Raw genomic sequence first — 25,036 nt, 5'->3', positions numbered from 1 at the left:
TATATTGGGACAATTCTTCCTCCAAAGATTTCTCTTCTAGCAAAATGGCAGACTAGGTACCCTGAAATAAGTCTGTGATCTAAATTAAATATATAAATATTAAACTAAAAAATTCTAGATACATATTCCAGAATCTTATATTTTAAACTAAATGACTGCACTTGAAAGAAAATGAAGTAAATCCTTTACTCTCGGTTAAATACATAAGCTTTGAAGTAACTAGCTGCCCCACTATCATTACCAATACAAGCAGATTGAGGGTTTTGGTTTTAAAGACAGCTTGGCAAATGGTGTGAGATGGGAGTGGATAGCGGGGACTTGGACCCATGTAGAATCTGAAAAATCTCTGCATAAATGTCAAAAATAATACATCTATATGCTCAAAAAAGTATAAACTGGATATGAAATCCTGGCCCGCATAGACAAATGTCAAAGAAACTTTTCCCATCACATTATCGTTTATTGCAAGAAAAAACATCTCTGCTGAGAATTTGAGGCCACTGGCTAGTCTCATTTTGGTTTGGGCTTGAATTGAAACATTTTCATGGCCAATCCAGGCCTACTATATTAATAGCAATTTAAAAGACCCCAGACTTTTGATACGAATAAATACGAAATTTCTCAGGGGTTGGGGGAGAGGGAAAGACTTTCAAACTAAACCACAAAGAATCTTTTAAAGGAGAATGCAAACAAATAGGAGCTTATAGACTCAGTAAAATTTCTCTATAAACTGAATGTCAGCTCTGAAATGTGCCTTCACATCAATAACGGCATCCAGCATGAAAGCTGTAATATAATAGTTTGATTGTTCCCTTTCCAGTCTTCCTTACAGTCCCCTCTAAAGCAATTATTCTGTTCAACAGAGGATTTGTTTGTGATATTCCTTTAAGAATCTTTATTTATTCCCCCAACAGTTTCTTTTTCTGCATCCGCTGCTCTGTTAAGTGATCACCACATTCATTGTTCTCGTTTCTATTATTTCTGAAAAAAATCTTCAGGATTCTGCTTGTGGGAGTGGATGACATTTTTACAGTGTTTACAGGTAAGGTTTTTTTTTTTTGTCTAAGTATTAGTTATTATAAGGAATTTACTGAGTATTTGAAACATTAAATCCAAGCTCAAACTCAATTAAATATTGAGAAATTTGTTTTCTCACATACTGGAGATTTAAAAGTAAGGCAACTTCAAACATAATATAATTAGCAGTTTTGCAGCTTAATAAAGCTACTAAGAACCTAGGTTATTTTCTTCCTTCCAAAATGGTAACCCGCTAATAAATAGGTTTTGCTTTCAGAAGGCTAAATTTTGTTGCTTTTGCCAGATTGGGTCACATACCTACCTTTAAACTCATGATCAATAAGGGTCATGGTTCCACTAAGACAGATGAATCACAAATTTCATATAAGCTCAGGATGTGGTCTTCTATATGTAGGTCACCTAGAGGCAGAGTGATGTCTAATCACTCTGATTAAATAAAATCAACATATTTTGTTAGCAAGAATATTGGTTGAGTAACTAAACTTCTAAAGTAGACATAGTTAAAAGAACGATCTTAATTGTTATTTTAGATAAAATGAAACATAAATGTGCTTCTATTGACTTTAAAAGAGTTAAGAATGTGAATATGCCATAATTTACAGAAAAATTATATTACTGTTATTATTGCTCTAATTTTCATCAATTTTTTGCTATTGCCTAAATAATGTTGTAATGAGAAACTTTGTACTTAATATTTTGCCTTCATTCTGATTATTTCCCCTTACCTATTCATAGAAGGCAAATTAATGTTTCAAATCACATTTAAATGTTCCATCTTAGATATTGTGTAAAATTAGTTTTTCAGAAACATTGAATTTATTTCTTCATCAACAATGTAAAATATTTAAAATCTTATAGCTCAAGTCAGAAAGGAATATTTTTGGTTACTTCAACTTATTGACGAATTCAACTTAATTGATTTTAAAATAAAATATTCTTATTATTTAATTTGATTTTAAATATTACAAAGCTTGATTATATATTATATATAATATATAATATGAAATCAGTAGCCTACATACATATGCATGCACACTTATTCTGCAAATTGCTTATATACTTTATTTTTCTTTTGTTGACTTTTTCTCTTATGAATATTGGAAACCTATACACATTAAAAATGAACTTTTTGTAATATGTACTGTAAATATTTCCCAGTTTATTTTTTATTTGCTTTTATGGCACTTAATTTACAGTTTAATATTATTTGTATACAAATGTATATGTTTTTCTTGTTTTCCAATTACACAATATGTTCCACAATGATCCAACATAATCTGTATTTTTCCACTTATTATCTCTCTGACATAAGCAAGTTTCTTCTGTCCATCTTCATTTCTTAATATGTAAAAGGGAGTGAAAAATGTATTTACTCCACTGAATACCAATGAGAATTACTTAGACAAAACCAAGCTTAATTTAAAAATCAAAAATAATTATTAAATCACTATAATCCTGCTAGTTGGGTAAAATATTGAAAAACCGATTCATTTGTTTATGTTAAACATTTTAATTGTTTATGTTAATTATTTTAGGTTGATTATAATAATTTTTCTAATTCTTAAATATTTAGTTTGAAAAATCTAAACAAAATATGCTTCAGAGCATAAAATTAGTGTCTAATGAAAGCATCTTTGTGAACACAATGCTGGATTATTTTATTGGTTAATTTTAAATTATGTCAGTTATCAATGTGTTGTTAGATGGCTTCTGCTAATTCAAATCATGTAGTTTCTAGATATAAAACTAACCCCTCAGTTTGAGTTAGATTCCCTATGCCAAAAAGCCTAATTTAATTTTTCTAGCTTTAGGAAAAAAATAAGAATAACTTTTCAACTCAGTCTATTTCCTTTCAATAACTTCAAATGATGTTTAAAAATCAGCACATTACAAAATTATTTAAAATGTGCTTTGAAACTTTGAGGCTGGTTCCTTTAATTACTATTCAGATTGCATGTTCCCTTTTATAAGTTTGCTAACCTCTTCTATAATTAGGAAATTGTCAATGATGTTAGGCATTTCTCTTCTACCCTCTGCTATTATTTCACCCAGAATAGACTGGGTAGGGCATGTGCAGCCACTTCAACTTCCACCCATTTTTTATCAACTATTTTCCTAACTAAAAACAGATTCTACATGCCAGTTGATTTTTAAAAACTCTTGTTTTCCTATTCAGATTTTCTATTACTTATTTATTACCTTGCTTTATTTTGAATATTGCTCCTCCTTCATCATTTTTTTCTATTATGGGATACATGTATATATACACACACACACACACACACACATATTAAAAATGTAAATATATATATATATCCCATAATCTTACTGTGATGCTTCTTCTACATTGTTGCATAGGTGGAGAGAGAGTGCTCAATAACTATTTGTTAACAATAAATTTGCCTATACTTTGAATTCTTTTTTTTTTTTTTAAGAGGGAGTTTCGCTCTTGTTGCCCAGACTACAGTGCAATGGCATGATCTTGGCTCACTGCAACCTCCGCCTCCCGGGTTCAAGCGATTCTCCTGCCTCAGCCTCCCAAGTAGCTGGGATTACAGGCATGTGCAAACACGCCCAGCTAATTTTGTATTTTTAGTAGAGATGGGGTTTCTCCATGTTGGTCAGACTGGTCTCGAACTCCTGACCTCAGGTGATCCGCCAGCCTCGGCCTCCCAAAGTGCTGGGATTAGAGACATGAGCCACTGTGCCTGGTCTACTTCGAATATTTTTATAAGATGACTTCGTTTGGCTAAAACTAAGGTTATGTTTCACAAAATTAGAATCAAGCTTACATGTAAATAGACTTAATGTCCAGCAAAAATAGAGGGGATTCATCATTACATATTAATTCCTCCCTTGACTTTTTAATTCATCACAGGGAGCTTAAATGTTAGCTGGGTCAAACTATGTCGTGAATTAGAAAGTCTAATTGTCATGAATAATTCCATAAATTTCTGATAGTCTTCCAATATGACATATGAAAGAATACTATTTCTCTTAAAAATAACACTGAGGTGAAGCCCATCTTTGTGCAATGATAAAATATCATTGTAAGCATGCAAATTCAACCCATCCAGAATATCTACTTAGAATTTTTACATCCTCTCTTCACATTCTCAAAATATTAATAGTAAGTATCTGTTATGATTTACTATTAGTTAATTTTGCAACACTTTGAGGTCAGTTTAGAGATGGTAACTTAGTCCAATATTTTATACAACTCCATACATACGCATCATAACTTAAATAATTGTCAGGTTATCAAGTTTATAGCATAGGAATTTGATTACTTTTATTCAAAAAAACACATCAATAAATATGAATAGATTGTCTATGAATTATATAATCACTTACTTAATGTGTTTAGCCAATAGTTGGTGAAACCTTTATTATATTCAAGTGCTATGTAATCAGATAGAAAGAAAGAACATATATGATCATTATGAAATACATATTCTAGAGAAGATAACATTAATTATAAAGGAAAAAATATTTTCTGAATAGAGCTGCAGTGAGAGCAATAAAGAAAGATAGGGAAGATAGATTAAGAATTAATAATATGAGTAGAGAATTAAAGAGATTAATTGTAGTTCTCTTAGGTCCAAGAAAGAAAAAAATATTTGCAGAAAAATGCATTGGTATATACAAATCAGTAAAGACTTAGCATATGCCAAGAAATAAAATAGTTAAGAAACTCTGCTCATCCAGAACCTTGTGATTTGCTTATTTTGTGTTTGGGGGACAAAGGCTGTTGTGTAATATGGGAAAATGTTAGGAATTGAAACTAAAGAGAAATATACAGGTATTTTATGTGATGCAAAATAATTTAGAATGTATCCAATAAAACATGCTTAGTCTCTGAAAATATCTGAGTCAGATGTGCATATTTGTTTGCTATAAAGATCACTCTAGTGGGAGCATTGATGATTAACTTGAAAGTAGCTAGCCTAAAAGCACCAACTTCCTGGTAGTCTATTTATAGGTCTTGGAACTGTTAATCCAGTCTTAGAAAGCGTTGATGAAAGTTTGCATTATGCCAGTGTGAATGCTATTAAAGAAAAAGAGGCATATATAGAATTTGATTCAAAGATAGAAGGAATAGAATGACTGATCAGATGTTTATCCAATCGGCCATTATATTTCAGTGTTGGAAGTGAAGCTGGGTGAAGATTTCCGGGTAATTGTCAAATATCTGTTAAGCCCTTAGGTTTTAAGAGTTAATGTAATCTCTGATAAACAATGTTCACAGAAAGTGGGGGAGTAGTGTCCAAATTAAAGTTTATTTTGCCCTCTCAAACCACCTGAAAAACTCTTTAGAAAATTGTATAAATCAGAGTAAGTAAAAATAACACACATTTCTGAATACCTATTCCCACATATAAATATTTTCAAATTTTGGCCTTTCCATAAACCTGAGATGTAAATATTCCTCTTATGTTATAGTTAGAGATGTAGTCTATCTTTTAGCTATTGGGTTATAAGAAATATTCCCAAACTCATACTAATATTACAAAAATAATACAACACTGTATAATTATAGCTCATGTGTCATTGGCTGAAATTCACTGATCTCAGTGGGGCTTAGCTTATCAAGGCTGTCTGGCTGAGATAAATGGGACATCTGGGCTCAGTGTCTGTCACATTTCTCTCATCCTCCTTTCGGAGTAAGCAGATTGGACTGGGACATGATCTTCTCTTCAAGAGGGCAGAAGTACAAGGCCCAATGTATAATTGCTATTCATAACTCTACTTATGTCATATTTGTTACCTGGGTCCCTACATTAGCCAAGGCAGAACACATGGTCAAGCTGAGGTGCAGAGAATTACACCTTGACTACACAAGAGTATAAATACAAGGAGGAGTGAAACTCCAGGGCCATTACTGTTGCCAATCTAACACAAATAGGACACTCCATTTTTTAAGATTGTAAGTTCTGCAGGAAAAATGCCTGAGTCAATATCCTGGCCCTACCAGGAGCTCTGTAACCTTGGAAAAATTACTAAGCCTGGTTTCTCATTTTAATAAGGAAAGACAGCAAAACTATACCTCATATCATTAATGAGTACACATTTGTGAGCCCTATATCTAACACAAAATATGTACCAAAAATATTAATTGTATTATTCCATATATGTGGGCATTGAGGTTCACAGGAGTTGACATATTTAAAAATAAAATTTAACATTAATAATATGTGCTGAAATTGTGCTTGAATGCAGAAATTCAGATTTCCTGACTTTGGATTTCAGGTTTGTTAAACAACATCCTGCTATTACTATGTAAAAACATTGAAGTATAATCACTATAGAAAAAGGAAATATAATTAATCAATTATTACATTCTTTCTTTCTTTCTTTTTGGGGACGGGGTCTCACTCTGTCCCCCAGTCTGGAGGGCAGACCATCTCAGCTCACTGCAACCTCTGCCTCCTGGGTTCAAGTCATTTACCTGCCTCAGCTTCCTGAGTAGCTGGGACTATAGGCACCTTCCACCATGCCTGGCTAAGTTTTGTATTTTTTGGTAGAGACAGGGTTTCACCATGTTTGGCGAGACTGGTCTTGAACTCCTTACCTCAGGTGATCTGCCCATCTCGGCCTCCCAAAGTGCAGGGATTGCAGGGGTGAGCCGCCGGCCTGGCCTACATTATTAAATTCTTAAACTGATGTTACACAGACATCATTATAAAAATTACACGGTAGGGAATTAGTCGATAACTACTTTAAAATCTTTAAAGTATAAAATACATACTTTGTTCTATTTATAAAACATGATATGAAATAAATGACACATTAGCTGTATTAAATCCAATATATTGTCAAAAATAGATGCATTACGTGTAGACTAGTATGGATTATTGAACAAATGTAATAATTACATTTTTAAATTCAAGCTGTCTGATACAGAATGTAGAACTAGGACACTTGCAAAGGTAGCACTGTAGTAAACATTTTATCTTAATGATATTATGCTACTTTAATACAAGGATTACTATGTAATAGCACAAAGTCAACACTTTTAGGATGCCCAGGTACATACTGGAAATTGACCATTATATTCATTTTTTTCTACAGATATTGAATATTCTTTTAAGGGATACACACAGACAACTAGCTCTTTCTACCAGAAAAGCGTTTTTGTAGACACATTGCAGTTTCATTTTTCTTTAATGACTGACACTGCTCCATATGTTCAGAGCTCATACTTCTAAAAGAAATTTGACAAATTGTTTGCTGTGCATAGATTTTTTTTTTCTGTCTTTTGAATAAAACTTCCTTGGCTATGGTACATTTTACAAAACAATTTCTGCACATGTGACAGGTGGGTGACTTAGTACACAAATTGTCAGGATTCTGGCCTGTGCTGCTTCAGCGATTTATCCTCTAGGGACAAATAAAGTGTTCCTCTTCCATGGACATTTATGCTCTAACATTTTCTACCAAAGATAAAAGAGCAATACATCCATTTTACTTTCACTGATCATGAAAATATTCCCATAATCATCATACACAGAATAAATATCATTGCTTTATTTCTGCTCTTCTATCTGAAGGTGCCTAAATTTAAACTGCAACCTCTATGTATCATGGCATTTGCTAAACTCTCATCATTTCATCATGCTCAAATTATTTAAAACTAAGATTGGTTCTGGAGTACTCTCAAACAACTTCTTTTTTTTACATAGAAATATTATTGAATAATGGATCTAGGATATCACCCACCTAACTTTACTTGCTCCAGTGTGTATGAAAGGGAAGAGAGGAACCGAGGCAGAGAGGGAAAAATAGAGAGGGAGCAAGGTCTGGGTAATATTTACCACTTAGGCAGTACTGAATATGGGTAGGCGCTATTCTATATCAATTTAGACTTAGATTTATCCTATGAAGTGAAGATCGGTATTATGTATATTTGCCTAACAAGAAAACTACACAAGTTTACTTGATCAAGTTCACACAGGTAGCTACCTGAGACTTATGTGATATTTTTATTATTAATCTCTAACAGAATGACAACTATTGTATCTTCAAACTCATGTTATACCATTAGGGAATACAAAATGTATTAGCATAAGTACGTAGACTAATTATTGGAACGAATGTAACTTAAACATATCTGTCTCCTCTTCTACCTCTCTGGTAGTACAATTTAGCAACCAAATTAACCATCACAAATTTTTTGAGTCTGAAGATCCTCATTACATTTAAGAATATGAGTTCTAAATAGGGCCAAAAGAAATGCACATGTAGGTATTTAATGTTTTTGGCATCAAGGAAATTATGAAGACCTCTGTACCTTAGAAAAAGCTATAGGGTGAGTCTAACCAATCTCTTGATTTTCTGAGCAGATCAGTATGACATCCCTAGCTGTAACTGTAGGAAGATTAAGATTTTATATTCTTTTAGCATTGATAGAGGATTAATGTCAACTTGCCAATAACCTTTTACATATTATATTTGAAAAAAGATGGGTCTTTCAACATAGGCTGCCCCTAAAAAGAAAGGAGTACTATTTGTTCATCTAGTCAACATCAGGCCACTGAGGAAAATACTCAGATATTATTTTTATTGTCTGTTTAGTCTGAAAAGCCAAAACAAATGTTGAAAGATACCACACACAATGGCTGAAGTATCATGACTGAAATAATAAAAAGAAGAAAGATGACCAATATAAATACATAAGTATATTGCCATAAAGGAGAGCTTAGTGAAAGCAAAAGAGAAAACCAAACAAAACAAAATATTCCAGAAAAACATTAAGTTACACAAAATAAATTTAGAAATTATAAAATTAAAGAAATCACCTCTTTCAGAAAGAGATACAAAATAACTTTATATTTTGAAATACAAAACAAATAAAATATGGCACACACCCTGGAATGAAATTAGAATGATTTGAAAAACACAGAGATAAGGTTAAAAGACATGACAAAGAGTTCCAGGAGAGCAAATATTTAAATAATAGAAGTTACAATATAGTAAACATCAACAGATGGAGGAGAAATAATAAGAACAGGAATGAATGAAGAAAGCTTTCTACACCATTGATGGAATTGTGTTTCAGTTGAAAAGGTTTACACAAAACTTCAGGAGTAATACTGAAAAAGTAACAAATAACATATGCTGGTGAAATTTCTGAAATCCAAAAAAGAAAATAAATTTTAAATACATTTTAGATAGAACAAATAGCAAAGTAAAGTGATATGATAATTTATATTTTTATCACCTAAAATTGGAAATATGATATTTTTATAATAGGTAAAATAATGCTTCTTAGAAATATTTATAGTATCAGCTGAAATTTAAAATTATCCTACCTATAAGTAAATATAAGGAATGGTGCACACCAAATTATTAATTTTGATTTCTCCAGAGAATGCAATATGAAAAAGGGTGCAAAATATAATTAGAAGAGGTAGAGGAATTCTGTTTCTGGCTCTGTTGGAGTAATTTGTAATAGAATTACTTTACTACTGTAGTTTAAAAGAGTGGTAAAGTATATACATTAGTCCATTTTCAGGCTGATGATAAAAACATACCTGAGACTGGGCAATTTACAAAAGAAAGAGGTTTAATTGGACTTACAGTTCCACATGGCTGTGGAGGTCTCACAATCATGGTGGAAGGCAAGGAAGAGCAAGTTACATCTTACGTGGATTGTGGCAGGCAAAGAAAACTTGTGCAGGGAAACTCCTCCTTATAACACCATCAGTTCTTGTGAGACTTATTCACCATCACAAGAACAAACATGAGAAAAGACTTGCCCCCATGTTTCAATTACCTCCCACTGGCTCCCTACCAACACACGCAGGAATTCAAGATGAGATTTGGGTGAGGACACAGCCATACCATATCATTCTGTCCCTGGCACTTATCAAATTTCATGTCCTCACATTTCAAAACCAATCATGCCTTCCAAAGAGTCCCCCAAAGTCTTAAGTCCTGTCAGCATTGACTCAAAAGTCCAGTTCAAAGTCTCATCCAAGACAACGCAAGTTCATTCCGCCTGTAAGCCTGTAAAATCAAAAGCAAGTTAGTTACTTCCCAGACACAATGGGGGTACAGGCATTGGGTAAATATAGCCATTCCAAATGGGAGAAGTTGGAAAAACAAACAAACAGGAACTACAGGCCCCATAAAGTCCAAAATCCAGCAGGGCAGTCAAATCTTAAAGCTCCAAAATGATCTCCTTTCACTCCATGTCTCACATCCAGGTCAAACTGATGCAAAAGGTAGGCTCCCATGGTCCTGGGCAGCTTCGCCTCTGTGGCTTTGCAGGGCACGGTCTCCCTCCCGGCTTCTTTCATGGGCTTGCATTGAGTGTCTGCGACTTTTCCAGGCACACAATGCAAGCTATGAGTGGATCTATCATTCTGGGGTCTCCAAGACGGTAGCACTCTTCTCACGGCTCCACTATGTGGTGCTCAAGTAGGGACTCTGTGTGGGGGCTCTGACCCCACATTTTTCTTCTGCATTGCCCTAGCAGAGTTTCTCCATGAGGGCCCTGTCCCTGCAGAAAACTTCTGCCTGGGCATCGAAGCCTTTCCATACAACTTCTGAAGTCTAGGTGAAGGTTAAAAACCCGAATTCTTGATTTCTGTGCACTGGCAGGCTCAATACCATGTGGAAGCTGCCAAGGCTTACAGCTTGCACCCTCTGAAGTCACGGCCCAAACTCTACATTGGCCCCTTTCAGCCATGGCTGGAGTGGCTGGGATTCAGGGCAACAAGTTCCTAGACTGCACACAGCATGGGGACCCTGGGCCTGGACCCTGAAACCACTTTTTTCTCCTAGGCCCCTGTGATAGGAGGGGCTTCTGTGAAGACCTCTGACATGCCATGGAGACATTTTTTCCATTGTCTTGGGGATTAACGTTCGGCTCCTCATTACTTATGCAAATTTCTGCAGTTGGCTTGGATTTTTCCTCAGTAAATGGAATTTTCTTTTCTGTCACATTGTCAGGCTGAAAATTTTTCGAGCTTTTATGCTCTGCTTCCGTTATAAGGAGGAGGCCTCACAATCCTGGTGGAAGGCAAGGAGGAGCAAGTCACATCTTATGTGGATGGCAGCAGGCAAAGAAAGCTTATGCAGGTAAACTCCTCCTTATAAAACCATCAGATCTCATGAGACTTATTCACCATCATGAGAACAGCACGGGAAAAGACCTGCCTTCATGATTCAATTACCTCCCACCAGGTCCCTCCCACTATACATGGGAATTCAAGATGAGATTTGGGTGGTGACACAGCCAAACCATATCAGTATATGAATTTATTATTTTCAGAGGCTGTAAAAACATGTAGCAGAGGATTAGGATTCCCAAGTTATGGAAAGCAGGCAAGATAAACCCTAGAGTCACAGAACACACAGAGGGCTAAAAGATGCTTATGTTAGAATTTGCAAATGTAAAGACACCTGGACATTTAGTGAAAACTTCACAGTTGCAATATTTCAGTTGTATAGCTAAAATAGTCCAAGTCAGCTGTTACTAAAACACTTTAGGAAAACTTAAAAAAATTCAATCAATTCACAAATAAATTGTCAGTAGAAGCAAAGAACATCACCATTTACAGGGAAAAAAAACCACAATCAATCACTCAAAAGTATAATAGTTATGATACCAAATGTCCAATCAAATATACCATCATGCAAAGGTAGGAAATTGTGGCCCTTAAGAAGAATAAATTCAATTAGTAGAGAAAGACTTAGAAACAACATAGATAATGAAAAATATAAATATGAAATTAAAAGACATCAAGAAAAATTCTGGGAGAAACAATACTCAAATAATAGAACTTATAAGATAAATAAATGTAAAGAAGTAGATAAATTATAATTACAGTAATGATAGAAAATGATGAGAAATGATAAGGTTGGTGAAAGAAGCAGGCAAGGACTTTACAGCAGCTATTACGAACAAGAAAAATGAATGTAATGAAGTGAAAAATGGAAAAGATAAAAGTGACTCAAATCAAGCTACTGGAGATGAAAAATACAATAACAGAAATTAAAATTATACAGAATGAAATTAAAAGCAGTTTAGAGAAAGGAGAAGAAAAAATAAATATATAAATAATTAAATGCTCAGCAATAAAAACAATCTAATGTAAACAGCAAAAACAACTAAAAAAGATAGAGCCCAATTGATCTGAGATAATCTAGGGCAGTCTGACATACATGTAATTTAAGGCCCAAAAGATGAAATGCAGGAATTAGAAATGTATTTTGTAAAATATTGATTTAATATTCAAAACTTGATAAATCATTATGTTCAAAAATGCAAAAAAGTTTATACAATCAGAAAAATGCAAATGAAGCCATAATAAGTACAATATAAAGACACTTCTGAAAACCACGAATGAAGATAATATCTTCTAAGATGCCAGAGAAAAAGACATATTACATACAAGAGAAAAAAATTAGAATGACAACCAATTTCTTGAGAGAAACAATGAAGATAGATCCTGGCACAGAACAGTGGATTATCACAGTAACAGTCAAGCACTAGCTCCAATTTTTATCGTGTGCCAGTGTAGTATCAATTTCAGGAGCAGATTAAAATAGCTTCAAGCACGTGCTCTGCAGCCATGGATCTGGCAAATGTGCTTTTCCAGACATACAAAGAAAGAGGAAGAGGAGAAGTTCACATTTACCTAGTAGGACTAATAGTTATAATTTTAAAGTTTTGTCTTAAGTCTTTGTTAGATCTCTAACTTGATGTTTCAGTATGGAAGAACATGGACAATCTGAACATTTCTTAGAATATGACATTTATCCTCCATCTTGCTGACATCAGGCTAAATAGATTGAAAGAGCAAGGTGCAGCAAGAACTTTGGTGAGATGCATGCATTCCACAAGATGGGAGATGAATTCATTCTATCAACACTCCAGGACCTTACACATCGGTGGTCTGGAGCATGCAGGGACATTTTGTCCAAAATAAAAATTATAGTGTCTCATACCTCCAACCAAAGAAGAAAAGATGATATATGGTGGACTTCTTCATGATCTAGAAAATGCCTTGCTAAATGGGCCATACAAACAAGCAGACCCTATGTAGCTTACTTATGCCCTTACTTATACTTAATTGCAACTGATATTATTAGTTATCCTAGGTGGAAAAAGAACCCACGTGGAGTTTCTAGTAGTTCCCAGAATGTTCTGGCATACGCCTATACCACTTGCAGCAGAAAATTATACATATTACCATAAACAGTTCTAATCATCCTAAGAAATGTAATGATGAATATCTGATCATGACCTGTCAAGCAGAATTGCCTATCATAAGCTGTCTTTTCTTACATCCTAAAACTTATAAGGTTCAGGGAGAACAAACTGGTTCATTTAGAATTAAGTGAGATCAGGGCCAGAGAGCTTAAGTGAACTGCATGAGCCATGACCCAGATTCCCAAATGATCCATCACACTGCAGCTCTTTACAAGCCCTTATCTGTGGCCAAATGAAGAGTTTCTTGTAATCAACGGATGGAGGAGAAAATGCCAAAATTGGGTCTGTAATGGGTCAGCTAAGTATGTGGGTATATGCTGAAAATGAAACACTGCTACACTACAACCCCATTTAAGTACTTGGAAAACAGTCATCAGGGGAAAACACCCTAAATAGGAAAAACTTGAAAGAGTATACATGATCACGTGGTTATCTAATTTCTGGAGGAATATATGAAGTCTGAGATAAGAACATTTGCAGATTTCCAAGTATGTGTGAATGGCTTAGTTCATTGTTCAAGGCACATGGAATGGAATGATTGGAAAATTGTGAGGCGGTGCTCTACAAAGGTCCTGCTTTCAAGACGAAGGAGCTTATTCCTAAACTTCCACAAGTGTGGGCTGCCTATGAGAATCACATCTTCTAGACTAAACAGAGCTGCCTTGTGAAAGTTTGTCTCCCTCCACAGGGAGGATGCTGGATGACAAAGGCATGATCTCCTTTCTTCAATATGGGACATTTGTGAAAGCCATTTTATCTCTAGAGCTGCCTATAAAATTGGCTTGAGGTGTCAGCCTCAATAAGCTATGCTTGCTCCATTAAAGATTTTATTATCTAGAGCATTTTTTGTTTAAACATCTGCATGTAGTCAGTTTCCCTGAAATCCTGACCAAAGAGTAGATGTTTTATTATACCTAATGCTAAATGATGAGTTAATGGGTGCAGCACACCAACATGGCACATGTATACATATGTAACAAACCTGCATGTTGTGCACATGTACCCTAAAACTTAAAGTATAATAATAATAAAATGTTTAAAATTGCATTGTTATTAATTGTAAAAATAATAATATATAATAAAAAGAAATAAAATACAGCCACTTCAAGCTCTCAAGGCAATTAAGACTTTTTAAATGAATTCCCTTTATTGTGCCAGGCATAGTATTAGACTTTGAAAATACCAAGGTGTGGAGTCATAGTATTCTTTCTCATGAAACGTACTTTTATTTTACCTTTATTTGCCTGATTTTGCAAAATTATAAACTGTGCTTAGATAACTTCCTTGTTATTCCATATATTTAAACAATTTTAATTGTTAATAGGAGAACTGAAGGAGTAATATGTGGCACACTTTCAGAGCAGAAGTTTGTCATCATGTAGACGAGTGTTGCGAGACTTTCTTTCTTGGAGAATTTAATACTTAGTGACAAATTTTATTCTTTAGAAATTTGGCTACAGTGGTTATTTCTTTACACATCCTGTCTAATTAAAATTGGAACAGCTCATGTAGAAAATGTCCTTAAAGATTCTGAAGTGTTTTAAAATAAGTATTTGAAGGTTTTATTGTTTTTATTTCTAACAGTTCATTTTTGCTTGTTGATTATTTTTCTTACTGATTGATTTGTCATCACAGAAAACAGTTATATTCATGCCAATGCAGTAACTTTCTTTAACTGTTTAGTGTTTAACTTTCCAATGTTTCTAATTTTGTTAAATTATCGTGTTATAAAGCTGTACTTTTCTTTGTAATTACTTAGTTATATTTGGTAAGAGGAAAAATTGAGAGATCTATAAAAATAAGCAGGAGCAAATTATAAAGGATAATTAGAAACTGGAAAACAGTGAGCACAAAAGTACTATATGTATTATAGGTATCAAGGTCTTTTTGTTCGTTTGTTTGTTTGTTTGCTTTTTAAGCTTCCTATCAGTTTGTCTATGAAGAACAAAATAATGGAGAAAATACATTCAGAGGAAAACAGATTGGCTGTTATTACATAGTAGAAGATAAAAATAAACATTGCTTTTAATTATACCATCTCAGCAAATTATGTATGTTATATTTATTTACTTAATTATAAGTAAGTTATAATTATATAATTACAGAAATTATAAAACATTATAAGAACTTATAATGGTGTACTAAATGATATACATGTCTGAAAAAAGCACACAAGATGAACTTAAAAAAATATATATATATATATATATGTATTTTTTTTTTTTTTTTGAGATGGAGTCTCGCTCTGTTGCCCAGGTTGGAGTACAGTGGGCAATCTCAGCTCACAGCAAGCTCCGCCTCCCGGGTTCACACCATTCTCCTGCCTCAGCCTCCCGAGTAGCTGGGACTACAGGCGCCCACCACCACACCCAGCTAATTTTTTGTATTTTCAGTAGAGACGGGGTTTCACCGTGTTAGCCAGGATGGTCTCGATCTCCTGACCTCGTGATCCGCCCACCTCAGCCTCCCAAAGTGCTGGGATTACAGGCATGAGCCACCGCACCCGGCCTGAACTTAAAATATTTTAACTCTGGATCTAATTGAACCAGCATGAGTGATTTGCATTCTAAAATATCATGGCAATTGCTTTTTAAAAATGTACTGACCCCAGTAAATTAAATGTAGGATATACTTGATGATGTCTATATTTCTGAGCTACTTAATTGACATCTTGATTCATTTACGCATATGGTTTATTATGCACACAGTCTAGATTTATGGTTGACTTCAATTATTTTTCTTTTCTATTAGAGGAGAAGATCTGAGTAGCATAATATTTTGGAGAAAATATGAAATGAAATTTTTTCTTGTGAAAGATATCGTGTATATTAGTTTTATTTCTGACTAACCTATGGATAACTATAATCAAACATGTATCAAGTAGTACCACTGAAGAAGTGTTTGAGTTTACTGGGAACACTTATGACTCAGCCTATTACCCTGGCATAATTATTAATAAAGAGCTTTTTGTCCTTCTTAGAAGTGAGCCATTTGGGGTAACACCTTACACTGTCATACTATGTTTAGGTAATTAATTTGTTCTTCTGAATAAACTCTCAACTCCTTTCTTACACCCAATTTTACACAAATTTAGTTTTAATTACTGCTTTAAGAGCTCTCTGAAACCAGGAACTCATTTCTGAGGCATAGTAAATCCTGAGACCACCATGCTCACACAGTGCTATCATGTACTGTATGAACTTTGTAAAATAGAGCTTAATCTTATTTTATAATATAAGATGATTCAGTGATTACCTTGGTCCATGTCATTCAGCTGGTAAGTGGTGTCTGCATTATTTAACTATTTTAAACATTCATTCATTTGTGAAATGTTGGGTACCAATTATACTCATGTACTGCAGTTGCAGAGATGAATAACATGTAATCTAGGAACTCAAAAAGTTTAGCATCATTGTGTGGGTGACATATGATTTGAATTAAAGCTTCTGTTTCTTTATCTAGCATTCTTACCACCATACACATCGCTTCTTTAACTTATTTCAAATTAACACAACAAATACTAAGAATTTTATTAGCTGTGGTGTACATCCTAGGTTTATGAAGTAAAATATACTGTTTCTTTTCTCCCATGGTGTATTATTTTTTATATCAGAATGCATGACCCTGTAGTATTTTTGTAGCACATTTACTAAAACTATAAGGTATTATATTTAATGTATATGTTTTTACCGTATTTATAAGCTATCTCTTTCTACACAATTTTAACATGTGCTCTCACACACATACACATCTGCATTTTATCTTCCATAAGAGAAGTACTGATTATATATGAATAATAATATACAAAAGTAATCATAATTACCACATAAATGAGCAGTATTAGAATTTAGTAATAAAACATTTTGAATTTTTTGTTCATAAATAGGTATGGTACTGATAGTCACACATGTGTATTATTATCTTTAAACAAAAACCTCTTAGAATTCATGAGATATAATATTTTCAAATTTTATGTTTTCAAGAGAGATATTTGCCTCCAAAATTCACTCTTATATTGTTGCGTTTTTAATTTTATCAAGATAACCAGTTGAATTTAATGCATATGTGGTGCCATTTCTTTCAGATAAAATTGTTAACATCGCTTTAAAAAGATTAGAAATTTGAGGCCAGGCATGGTGGCTCACACCTGTAATCCCAGCACTTTGGGAGGCCAAGGTGGGCAGATCACTTGAGGTTAGGAGTTCGAGAGCAGCCTGGCCAACATGGTAAACCCTCGTCTTTACTAAAAATACAAAAATTAGCCAAGTGTGATGGCACACGCTTGTAATCTCAGCTACTTGGAATGCTGAGGCAGCACAATCTCTTGAGCCCAGGAGGTGAAGGTTGCAGTGAGCCAAGCTCCAGTTTGGGTAACAGAGCAAGACTTCATCTCGAGAAAAAAAAAAAAAAAAAAAAAAAAAAATTTAGAAATTTGAAATGATGCCAGAGTCAATATAAGATGCAGTTTTTTGCCTTACATTGCATTTGATGGAAAATAAAATTGACAGGTCTTTGCAAAACTAGTCATATAACTTTATTTGGGCAAAGCTAAAATTTCAAGAGCAAATAATTCATTATTCATAATTAAATGTTATATTGAAACATCTTATTCAAGTTCAAATGTTATTTATCTTAGAGTGACCAGCAAGCAGAAATATGTTTTGTTTTTACTTTTTACATATGAAATAAGGTTAAATTTTAAATTCACCTAGAAAATTTTAGATTGCAATGAATACCTTCTTTCTTATTTTGCAATAATTGTTTTTGTGTTTTAGAAGAGTACTTAAAATTCAGAATAGCATGAAGCAAACACTTTAATTTTCAGACATGTATTTCACAACATCATATCTTTTGGAAGAGAAACATCAACAGTACATTCGTTAGAAAAATAAATAATGTGTCTGGGCATTGTGGCTCTCACCTGTAATCCCAGCACTTTGGGAGGCCAAGGCGGGCGGATCACTTGAAGTCAGGAGTTCAAGACCAGCCTGGCCAACATGGTAAAGCCCCGTCTCTACTAAAAATACAAAAATTAGCCAGGCGTGGTGGCATGCACCTGTAGTCCCAGCTACTTGGGAGGCTGAGGCAGGAGAATCTCTTGAACCCAGGAGACAAAGGTTGCAGTGAGCCAAGATCATGCCACTGCACACCAACCTGAGCAACAGAGCGAGACTTGATCTCAAAAAAAAAAACACAAAAATAATCAATAAATACATAAAGTATATATATTAAACGTTAATATGCATGTTACCTATGATACAGCAAGACCATTAATTTTAACAGCATATATGTGTTTAAGTATTCACTGTAATTTAGCTAGTGGGAACAGTTAACTAAAAATACACTGGAATTCCATTAATAGGATAACAAATAAAATATATGTTGGATGCATAATATAGAATACTAGATAGTCAAAAGCAAAGTGAATATATATTCAGCAATGTGATTAAATTTAAAAATAATAGATATAGAAATGTAATAAGAAAAATCTAAAACAATATAATTGGAGCTAATTAAAATAATCTATACATACAAAAACAGTGTTACATGTATTAGCAGAAGATATATCTCAATAATACATTAAATGAGTATTCACCTGAGAGAGAAGGAGATAACAAAGAAGGAGGAATTTTTAGTGTAATTTAATTACATTAAACAATAATAAAAATGTCCAATCAAAAAATAGGATAAAGTTTATCCTATTAATGGAAATGAATGTGAAATCTAAATGGAAATGAATCTAAAATCTAAAATGAATGATCATAATATGTCTTCAATTGAGGAGCATAATTATCTATATTACCTACTTGGAGTTATACAAATTCCTCCAAAATGACAATTTATATGTGTATAAATAAAAAATAAACATGTACACCTAATTTATTAGATCATATGTCAATATATATTAGCATTTGTTATATGTTTGGAGTATTGTGTTATAGGTGCCAGAAAAGGAACTTTAAACAAAATCAATTTTTTTCTTTCATGGATCTGACTTTCTACCTCTAGGAAGCAGACAACAAGCATATAACCAGATAAATCAATAACATGTAAAAGTAAAATGTGAAAAAAATAAACATCAGAATAGTCTTTTATAAACTAATATTTGGACAGAGACCTGTATGAAACATGAAAGAAAGATATGCATGTTTATGCGAAAAGAGATTCTAAGAGCAGACAGTGAGTACACCTCTAAAGCAAAAGTTGATGCTTAGTTTTTAGGTGGTAGAAGTAGCACAGGTAAAGCTCTCGATATAACGTGAATATTTCAAGTTTATATTCATTTTTTCTCCAGGTCAAAATTGACATTTTAGGCATAAATTTTTAATCAAGAATATTTCATTTGGTGACATGACAGAAACCCAACTCGATCTGTAATAGGCCAAAAGGAAAATCCATTGATTCATGCTACCTAAGTGTAGAAATAAAGAAAAAAAATGACTGTCATCATTGGAATTCAAATATGCTGTTAGGAATTTGTGTCTGTATTATTTAAAGTTTTCAGTCATCAACATTAGAAACCAAGTTTTGCTAATTCAAGCAGTAAATAAATGGTTGGAAAGAATATTTTGTAGCTCACAAAATTTGCAAGAATTTTCAAGAACCAGACTCAAAAAGTAGGCAGGGAACAAAAAATTTTCTCAGCAAGGCCAAACAATATTTCTCACTAGGGACTGCCTTTGGGACCTTTTGAAATTTATTGGTCCATTTGTGGTTTGAGGATTTGCTATTAACATTTAATATGTGGAACCAGAGATTTTAAATATGCTGCAATGCACCGGGTAGGTCCTAGACTAAGAAAAATGTAGTGACAGAATTAGAACAACCCAGAATATTCACTGCTATGTGCCTGGACTCTGAATTCACTGTTCTAAGTAACCTCTATTCCTCTATTTTTACATTATTCTTTCAGTATTAAGCTTCCCAAATTGGGCTATTATTTGGTCATGTATACTTCACATCTTACTGTCTTGCTTTTGGGAATAGTGAAGAGAAAACATCTACTTTATTTCTCTTCCACACTGAGATTCACTTGTAAAGAAGCCGTTTTCAAATGTTAGGTGACTAAAAATTTCAAATCCCTACCACAGTATCTCATGACTGCTTCTGCTTAATTTTATTTTTATAGACACAAAATGAACAAGATGTCTGTGACAACCCTCAGGCCATTGACGCCTTCTCTCCTATGTATCAAATCACACATTTGGACTTTGACTGAACCCTCACATGTCAGATGCTCAATACTGAGGTAAACACAGTTGCCCCATGAACAGCTGCACACAGTCTGTGGCTAAGAGTCAATCTCTACCTTATTTGAACTTTATGGATGAGTTCCTTACAAGACATAGAAGTTTTATTTACAGAATAAGTGAAATGATGCTTGAGAATAAAGACAATAGGCATCCAGTCCTGTCGGTATGTAGACACGTATTTTTTGTGCGTACAAAACTCTAAATTGAGTTATTCACTAATACAGTTTTTACAAAGTTCAGATTTTTAAAATATTTTTCTGATGAAAAATACCTCAGGATATACATATAAAAAGTATCTTTAATGTGGAAAGAGGAATGTATAAACAGTTCTTTCCACTTAAAGACCTTTAAAAAATAAACTTTGTTTCTTGTTTTTAAGGCCAAATAAAGTTATATTTTATTGTTGATACACACATCTACATCTTTACTATTGTGTTTGGCTAAAACTGTGTCTTTGAATTTTAAGTGAACTAGGCAAGAAAAAAAGTGTATTCCTCATTTCTATTATTAATGAAATAAAGACTGAATGTAGAGGAGCTAGATTTAAGACCATTGCTTGAAATGTCAACTAATATCAATGGACCATGGAATGTGCAAAGTTGTAAAAAAAAAGCTTGCTTTGAAATCTACCAACAAAATATTATTTTAAAAAATCATCCCTAAATCACTCTATAAGATTTTACATTGGCTTCTAGCATAAATAGACATGCCACATATTGTCCCTCCTAAAACACTCTCATTTTGTGTCACTCACAGGTATAGTAAAAGGGAGCATGAACTTGAGAAAATATGCTTTCAACACAAAGCTGTAATAATATAAGGTCAAATCAGATTCTGCATTGGAGATAGAAAACTCTGAAGGAAGGTAGAGCTGTTTTGTCCGTATCCTAAGTGTCAGTAGCTCTGTGACTTTGTGTATTATTTAAATTCTCTAAGCATTTTGTTTTTCAACAAATAGTTTTAAAAATATTAATTAGTATACCTAATGCTATAAAAATAAGAGGTAATAAATGTGATTTGTGAAATCTTTCCTCAGGATTCTTGAAGATCATAGGCACCATACAGAGTAGAAAATTCCAGTAGACTGTAATAACTACTAAAGTAGCATTAATGCTAGATACTAATGGGAGCAAATACAGGAGTACTTACTACAGTGTAAAAAGTCAAAAAAGCTTTCCATGGAAACTAATGTTGTAAAGATAGCGGTTTAAGAAGATAAAGAGGATGATGGAAAGTATTTCAATAGAAATTATAGTATTTGTAAAGTCTTAGAAATGAGAGAGAGCCTAGGCATTTGAAAGAGAAAAAAAAGCACAGAATGGTCATAGCACAGAAAGTGTGGAAGTGGTTTAAAATGAGGCTGGAACATTATAATGAAACCAGTTTCTGACATTCCCTATAAGGTATTTTCAAGTTTTTGGCTGAGATAAGTAGAAAGAGCAAATAAAGAGTGAGAAGTGAGGAATAGATGAGGGAGGTGACTTCAAATCCAGATATTCTAACTTCATTTTCCAAATATTTTATGTTATTACATAGATAATACATTTGCCTCCACATTTACTGACCCTTAGCTTTACTTTGATTGTTCTGACAATCATATTTCTCTCTTCTGGTTTCTTGCCTTTCGGTACACATATCTAACTCATGCTTAAACAAAAGCCTTTCCTTTGATAATAACATACATGTTATTTAAGAATTAATGGGTTTTTTAGAACAGGTTTAGTTTCAAAGCGAACTTGAGAAGGTACAGAGATTTCCCATATACCCTCTACCCAACACGTGCATTCCTTCCCCCATTATCAACATCCCCCAACTAGAGTGGTACATTCATTACAGTTGATGAATCAACATTGACACAAAATCACCAAAAGTTTATCATTTACATTTGGGTTTGCTGTTGATGTACATTCTGTGAGTTTGGACAATTTACCCTGACATGTATCCACCACTATAGTATCATACAAAGCACTTCCATTGACCTTAAAATACTCTGTGTACCAACTATTCATCATCTCCCCTCCTACCTGCCCACTGCCAACTCCTAGTAATCATTCATCTTTTTGCTCTTTCCATAGCTTTATCTATTCCAGAATGTCATATAGCTGGTATAAGGTATGTACTCTTTTCAGATTGGCTTCTTTCATTTAGTAACATGCATTTAAAGTCCTTTAATGGCTTGAGAACTCATTTCTTTTTAGCACTGAATAGTAATAGTTCATATTCTAGAAGTACCATATTTTATGTATCCATTCATCTCCTAAGTGTATCTTTGTTGCCTTCATGTTAGGGCAATTATGAATAAAACTACTATAAATATCCATGTGCAGGTTTTGTGTGAACATAAGTTTGCAACTCCTTTGAGTAGACACCATAGAGCACACTTGGTGGACTGAATGCTAAGAGTATGTTTATTTTTATAAAAAACTACCAATCTCTTCAAAAGTGACTGAGCCATTTTACATTGCGACCAGCAATAAGTGATGCTTTTGTTCCACATCCTTGCTAGAATGTTGTGGTGTCTGTGTTCTAGATTTTGGTTGTTCTAATAGGAATGAAGCAATATCTCATGGTTGTTTTAACTTTTATTTCCATTTATTATGACATAAGGTGGAAAGTATTTCATATGTTTATTTGCTACCTTTATGTATTTTCGATAATATGTCTGTCAAGGCCCGTTTTTTAATCAAGTGTTTTTGTTTTCTTATTGTTGAGTTTTGAAAACTCTTGGTAACTTTTAGATAACAGTCCTTTATTATATATTTCTTTTGCAACTACTTTTTCCCAGTCTATAATGTCTTCTTGTTCTCTTGACATTGTCTTTTGCAGAGCAGACATGTTTAATTTTAATGAAATCCAGCTTATGAATTATTTTTTCATGAATCATGCTTTTGATGTAGTATCTAAAAAGTCATTACCATATCTAAGGTCATCTAAGTTTTTCTGCTATGCTATCTTCTAAGAGTCCTATAGTTTTGTGTTTTACATTTAGGTGTGTGATCTATTTTGAGCCTGTTTTGGCAAAAGGCATAAGATCCGATGAATTTTTTGCATGTGGACAGCCAATAAGTACAGCACAAGATCCTGATCTTTTAAAACATATTCCCATGGGTTATACTATTTTTGAACCAAAACTAGCAGATACAATTTAACCCCACTGTATAAATAGATTGAAAAAGTAAACCAACAAACCATTTTCCACTTTTTTCTGTTTTCTCTCTGCTTCTAATGCTGTACTTGAATTGCTTTGCTACTCAGCATCCTTTGACTTATCATTAATCAGTTCCAATGAAGAAGCTCATCATGGTCAGGTTTTAGTCAGAACTTAATGCCCTTGTCTACCAAGTGTAACCTGAAGTCTTATAGTCACATCTCTCCTTTATATATAAACTATCATCTAAAGAAAACATCACTCTATATGTGAATTTATGTGTCTATCTAGTTAATTCAAAATAAATTAGAAATATATGCATACATTTTATGGATCACACATAATATTTATCAAATCAATACACATTTAACAAAATGACTGTTAGTGAGATTATTCATAACATATAAATTGCCAGAACAAAAGAACCATGTCTTAAAATTTTCTGACAGAAACTTGACAATACATAGCATCTAGCAAAGTTGTGGTCTCTTGAAAGCATTTAGCAACACTTGTTAAACAATCTGATCTTTGACAAACCTGACAAAAAAGAGAAATGGGGAAAGGGTTCCCTATTTAATAAATGGTGCTGGGAAAACTGGCTAGCCATATGTAGAAAGCTAAAATTGGATCCCTTCCTTACACCTTATACAAAAATTAATTCAAGGTGGATTAAAGACTTAAATGTTAGACCTAAAACCATAAAAACCCTAGAAGAAAACCTAGGCCATACCATTCAGGACATAGGCGTGGGCAAGGACTTCATGTCTAAAACACCAAAAGCAATGGCAACAAAAGCCAAAATTGACAAATGGGATCTAACTAAACTAAAGAGCTTCTGCACAGCAAAATAAACTACCATCGGAGTGAACAGGAAACCTACAGAATGGGAGAAAATGTTTGCAATCTACTCATCTGACAAAGGGCTAATATCCAGAATCTACAATGAACTCAAACAAATTTACAAGAAAAAAACAACCTCATCAAAAAGTGGGTGAAGGATATGAACAGACACTTCTCAAAAGAAGACATTTATGCAGCCAACAGACACATGAAAAAATGCTCATCATCACTGGCCATCAGAGAAATGCAAATCAAAACCACAATGAGATACCATCTCACACCACTTAGAATGGCAATCATTAAAAAGTCAGGAAACAACAGGTGCTGGAGAGGATGTGGAGAAATAGGAACACTTTTACACTGTTGGTGGGACTGTAAACTAGTTCAACCATTGTGAAAGACAGTGTGGTGATTCCTCAAGGATCTAGAACTAGAAATACCATTTGACCCAGCCATCCCATTACTGGGTATATACCCAAAGGATTATAAATCATGCTGCTATAAAGACACATGCACACGTATGTTTATTGCAGC

The 25,036-nt window shown here is 33.6% G+C and overlaps 1 long non-coding RNA gene across 2 annotated transcripts in view; it reads left to right on the top strand.

Moving 5' to 3' along the window:
• LOC104007728 (uncharacterized) overlaps window positions 1-25,036 on the top strand; it is a 56,965-nt gene that overhangs the window by 12,060 nt on the left and 19,869 nt on the right. The window contains exons 2-6 of one of the 2 annotated variants that reach the window (XR_008536806.2): window positions 915-1,042; window positions 10,996-11,124; window positions 20,391-20,510; window positions 21,271-21,379; window positions 22,590-22,626. This is a non-coding gene — a long non-coding RNA (uncharacterized LOC104007728). The remainder of the gene's footprint in view (window positions 1-914; window positions 1,043-10,995; window positions 11,125-20,390; window positions 20,511-21,270; window positions 21,380-22,589; window positions 22,627-25,036) is intronic. The other variant, XR_008536807.2, reaches the window with a different exon arrangement.

This window comes from Pan troglodytes, chromosome 7 (assembly GCF_028858775.2).
Source record: "Pan troglodytes isolate AG18354 chromosome 7, NHGRI_mPanTro3-v2.0_pri, whole genome shotgun sequence".
Lineage (NCBI taxonomy): Eukaryota > Metazoa > Chordata > Mammalia > Primates > Hominidae > Pan > Pan troglodytes.
Note: the sequence above shows the minus strand (reverse complement) of the source record. Positions and strands in the feature narration are given on the sequence as shown.